This window comes from Echinops telfairi, unplaced genomic scaffold (genome assembly GCF_000313985.2).
Source record: "Echinops telfairi isolate 266 unplaced genomic scaffold, ASM31398v2 ScPeMD7_7;HRSCAF=31, whole genome shotgun sequence".
NCBI lineage: Eukaryota > Metazoa > Chordata > Mammalia > Afrosoricida > Tenrecidae > Echinops > Echinops telfairi.
The window spans coordinates 28,687,989-28,693,682 of NW_022103904.1; the positions used below are offsets into that span (position 1 = coordinate 28,687,989).

Consider the following 5,694-nt stretch of genomic DNA (forward strand, 5'->3'; position numbering starts at 1 on the left):
AATTATGTTCCCTCCCTCCCATAAGTGGTGAGTAGCTTATCAAACTAAGTATCCTTCACTCTTTCTCATCACCATATAGGCTTCTCAGCTCTGGAACCAGCATCAGTGCTACCCTAGTTGAGCTGGTCATCCTTGCCCCAGGGGTCCCCTCATATCCCACATCCAACTCACAGCTCAGCCTATTTTAGTGCATTCTCCACTCAGTCATACAAGTGAACTTTATTTAAAAAAATTTCATTCTCCCTATTTAAAGCTAAGTTTATACATATAAAAATCTTGTAATATATATATATATATAACAAAAATTGGCCATACTGGCCATATTGACTTTACAATTCAGTGAGTTGAATTACATTCATCCTGTTGTGCAATCATTACCACTATTTCCAAATGTTTTGCACCATTTTTAACAGAAATTCAGTGCACTTAAGCAATACCTTCCTACTTCCTTCTCTCCCCAGCCCCTGGTAACCACCAATAAACCTTGGTCTCTATGCACTTATTGTAGATATTTCATGTAATTGCTCTCATATAATATTTATCATTTTGTGACTGACATATTTCACTCAACATAATGTTTAGTTTAGTTTATTTATTTATTCTACCATCACTGTTTTCAATTTTTTAAAAATTGTGTATTAGGTCAGATTATCATTGTATTCAACAATTTAGACACCTTATCAAACTTCCCAATAGTTTGCCTTGCCTCCTCCTTTTTCCTCTTCTCCTTCTTGTAGGATATTATCTTCCCCTTCACACGAGTCTATTCTCTAGTGTACTGCTTTCCCTTGCCTCTATTTCTCTTGTAATCCCTGGTAACCATCAAACTGTTTCTTTTTGTTTGAAAATATTTATCCTGATTTTTTTCTTTTATAACAATGGTCTCATACAATGTTTGTCCTTTTGTAATTGACTAACTTCACTCAGCAGAATGGTTTCCAAACCTATCCATGTCATGATGTGTTTCACAGTTTCATTATTATTCTTTAGCACAGCATAGTATTCCTTTGTCAACATAATATGTTAGAGTTTCATCTGTGTTGTGTGGAATGTATCAGGAATTAATTTTTCTTTATGGCTGGATAACATCACTTTTTAACCAAGAAACTCTCATGGGGCAGCTATACCATAGGTATCTACGATTCAGAGGCCCACCTGATCATAGCTAACAACAAAAATAAGCATGTGCACACCACGTTTTATCAACTCATCTGTTTTATGGACATTTTAGTTGCTTCTACCTTTTGCCTACTGTGAATGAGAAAGAATACTCCAAAATTAGAGCACTAAGGTTGTATAATAATAGAGTTAAAAAGGCCATAAATTCAGGAAAACGGTAGCAAACTATCAAGGAGCTGATGCATGGAAGGCTGGGGGAAGGCCCAGAGGGTGCATAGAGGCCCACTGGGTAGCGAGAAGGAGGCGTTTGTATGGAGGTCTAAAGAAAAGGCATAGCAGTGGAAGAGATGGTGGCTCGACTAACAGCTGAGGACAAATCTCCAACTCTGCATCCATTAGTTGAAACATTTCAACTGGTGCTGTCAGTTCCTAGAACCCTATTTTTCACCGATGTCTTTAACAAAGCTTGGATTTTTCCTTTCGTACTACCAGTTCTTGATTACATGCTACCTTTGAAAAGGGCAAACACTTAGCAGTTCTTTTTGTGTATTTCTTTTCTTTTCTTTTCATGCTTCTGATGTTGCTCAATATTTTGTCCATAGAATCGTTCAGTGTTGCAGCTCAAGGTTTGAATTTTTTTCTTCTCTTCCTTCCCCTTTTGAGAAATGCCAAGAATGCACTTTCCTTTTGGTGTCGTAACTCCAGGTTTTAGGTATTTCATTGCACGTTGTCTTCTTGAGTTGCTCTTTGAAATAAAATCTGTTCAGCTCTTTTCCTTAATCATCTCCTTTTGTTGCAGCTTCTCTATATTCAAGAATAAGTTTCAGAATCTCTTCTGATCTTCATTTTGGTGTTTCCTTTCTGTACTGTGTTTTAGATTTTTTGTTGTTGCTTTCTTCATGTATGATGTCCTTGATTCCATCGCACAACTTGTCTTGTATGTGTCACTAGTGTTCAATGTGTTAAATTTATTTTGGAGACAGTTTCTAAATTCAAGTGTGGTATACTCAATGGAGTGTTCTTAGGGGCTTATATTAATTTTATTCAGCTTCACTTTGAACATAAAATGAGCAATTAATAGTATGTTCTACAGTTGCTTCCTAGCCTTGTCCTAATGATGAAATGGAAATTCTCCAAACTACTGCTTAATATTGCCAATAGCTTTAACTGAGACCATACTCATAGTGCTGTTCCTCCCCCTTCTTCACAATGCTCCAGAAACCTCATCTTCTCACCTGTGTTACAAATACAAGATTCAGCTCTATCTTATGGCTTATTCATATGTGGGCTCTTCCACCAGTGTGCCCTTACTTTAAACCTCCATACCAATGCTCTCTTCTGGTGGTGACCCAGTGCACCTCTGTGTGCAGGCCTTCCCCCAGACTTCCATACGTCTGCTGCTTGATAGTTAACTACCATCTTCCAGAAATCATGGCACTCCTAGTTCTATTTTTATACAACATGGAGTATACATTTTGAGAACATCTCAAGAACTGATTTGACACGTTGAACACTAATTATAGAAGACCTGCTGAGCTGTGGGAAGGCATTGAGAACATCATTCATGAAGAAAGTAAAAAGTCATTATAAAGAAAAGAAGGAAACGATCAAATTGGATGTTTGAAGTGACTCTGAAATTTACTCTTAAAGTAGTCAAGGCAAATAGAAAACATGATGAAGTTAAAGAGCTGAACATAAAATTTGGAAGGGCAGCTACAAAAGACAAAGTAAAATACTTAAATTAAATATACAAAGACCTAGAGTTAAAAAAACAAAAAAGGAAGAACATGTTCAGCATATCTTATACTGAAGGAACTCAAGAAAAATGTCAAGTCTCGAGTTGAAATCTTGAAAGATTTTATAGGGAAAATATCAAATGATGCAGAAAGCATCAAAAGAAGATGGGAAGAATACACAGAATCACTGCACCAAAAAGAACTAGTCAACATTCCACCATGTCAAGAAGTAACATATGAGCAAGATCCAAGGGTGCTGAAGAAAGGAGTCCATGCTGCGCTGAATGCATTAGCTACAAACAAGGCTCTAGGCATTGATGAAATAGCAATTGAAATATGCAACAAGCTGATGAAGCACTGGAAGCACTCATTTGTTTATATCAGGCAATTTGGAAGATAGCTACTGCTTGGCTAACTGATTGGAAGAGATTCATATTGGTAACCATTCCAAAGAAAAGTGACTCAAAAGGATGCGCAAATTACAGAATAATATCACATGCAAGTGAAATTTTGCTGAAAATAATCTAACAAAAGTTGCAGCAATAAACTGACAGGGGGCTGTCAGAGGTTTAGGCCAGATTTAGAAGAGGATGCGGAACAAGGGAGAACACCGCTGATATCAGCTGGATCTTGGCTCAAAGCGGAGAATAACAGAAAGATGCTTCCTGCTCTACCAGCGGAGATGGACAACTGGAAGTTCTTGGGGCCCAGGGATGGGTCTTTGTGTGTCCTGTCTAGGAAGCGCAGCAGCCAGCACTGGAAGGTGAAGAGTTTCCCCAAGGATGATGCCTCCAAGCTGGTCCACCTCACGGCCTTCCTTGGCTACAAGGCTGCATGGCCCACCTTGTGCATGAGGTCGACAGGCCAGGGTCCAAGGTGAATAAGAAGGAAGTGGCTCCCCTGATGGGAGATCCAAATGAATGGGGGCTACATGGATGAGAAGCTGCACTGGGCTGGAGCAGCCCAGTGAGAAGCTGGAGCAGCAGGTGCCAGTGAATCAGGCGTTTGGGCAGGATGAAATGATTGACATCATTGGAGCAACCAAGAACAAGGGTTACACAGGGATCACCAGCTGCTGACACACCAAGAAGCTGCGCCCAAGGCTGTGCAAGGTGGCTTGTATCGGGGATTGGCATCCCACCCATGTGGCATTTTCATGTGGCCCCAGATGGGTGGAAGGGCTACCACCACTGCAGGGATCAACAAAAGATCTACAAGCTTGGCCAGGGCTACTTCATCAAGGATGGCAAACTGAAAAAGAACAATGCCTCCACAGACTACGATCTCTCTGAAAAGAGCATTAGCCCTTGGGCAGCTTTGTCCACTATGGTGAATTGACAAATTACTTCATCAGGCTGAAGGGCTGCGTGGTGGGGACCAAGAAGCAAATACTCACTCTGCGCAAGTCCATGCTGGTGCAGACCAGGTGCCATGCCATGGAGAAGATTGACCTAACTTTCATCGCTACCACTTCCAAGTTTGGTCACAGCTGATTCCAGGTGGTTGAGAAGAAGAAAGATTTCATGGGACCACTCAAGAAAGATCGAATTGTCAAGGAAGAAGGTGCATAACAGATGGTGCAGTTGGTGGAATCACAGTAAGACTTATTTTTCAGTGGGGTGGGGGGGGGGGGGGAGATGTTGCATTGTATGTTATTGACAATGCCAAGATCTGACTGTATGGATCATAACAAACTATGGATAATCTTCATAATGGGAATTCAAGAACACTTCATTGTGCTCATATGGAACTTGTGCATGGGTCATTAAGCAGTGGTGCAACTGGAACAAGAGAATACTGCATGATTTAAAATCAGAAAAGGTGTGTGACAGGGTTGTATCCTCTCATTATACTTGTTCAATCTGTATGCTGACCAAATAATCAGAGAAGCTAGATTATGTGAAGAAGAATGCAGCATCAGGAGTGGAGAAAGACTTACTAACTGTTATGTGTTGAAAGTTGATGTTGCTGGACTGTTCTTCCTTGGGGAAAAGCTAGCAAGTTTCTGCCAAGTGATTTGTCACCACAACAGGGGGAGTCACATATGCAAGACATCAAGACAACACGGTATGACAAGACAGTAAGAGGAGCAAAGATTTAATAAGCAAAGCTTGTTGCCTCCCAATTTGAGGAAGATGACGACATCTAAGGGTACAACATTGGATTTTATAGGGGCCAGGTGGCGAAACACCATTAGCTTCCCTCAGTCCCTATCCTGCTCAGTGTTGGGATGAGTCATTCAGGAAGGACTGATGGAATGGGTCATGTGAAGCAATATGGGATGGGTCATTCAGACCTCTAGCTGACCCTGACATGACTGGTGGAATGGATTGTGTGAGGCAGAACAGGAATCTGAATTCATGAGCAAAGACTGATCTGCCTACTTCCAGATGAGATGGTACACAGGACCATATATTTTCCAGAGTCCACTCTCTCCACTTGCCCTAAACCTGTGAGCTGCCTGGTCCACCATCTAGAGTGGTATGGGACTGTATCCACTCACCACCATCACTTTTACATGGAGCTGCTTCAATCTGGAAGAGACAAAGTTGACTAACATGTTAATGATACATGGGGTGAACAATAATGGCAGCAGATAAATTGCTACTGGTTTAAGGAAGTCGAGCAACTAGGAGGCTAATTCCAAACTTGGGACCATGAGCTCCAAGATTCCAACAAAACAATATCTGGATTTTCTAAGAGGACCGACTGGTGTTTTCGCACCATTGAGTAGGACAGTTACTTACTTCCCTGGCTCAAAAGCAGGGATTTTGATGAGCGTAAAGCTCTGACAGTAATCTTCCTCGTTTGTATTAGCTTTTGAGACTTTTCTACTAAT

The 5,694-nt window shown here is 40.9% G+C and overlaps 1 pseudogene; it reads left to right on the plus strand.

Moving 5' to 3' along the window:
- The first annotated feature begins 3,537 nt into the window (after positions 1 to 3,537).
- LOC101661386 lies at positions 3,538 to 4,426 on the plus strand (annotated as a pseudogene).
- Positions 4,427 to 5,694: the final 1,268 nt, after the last annotated feature.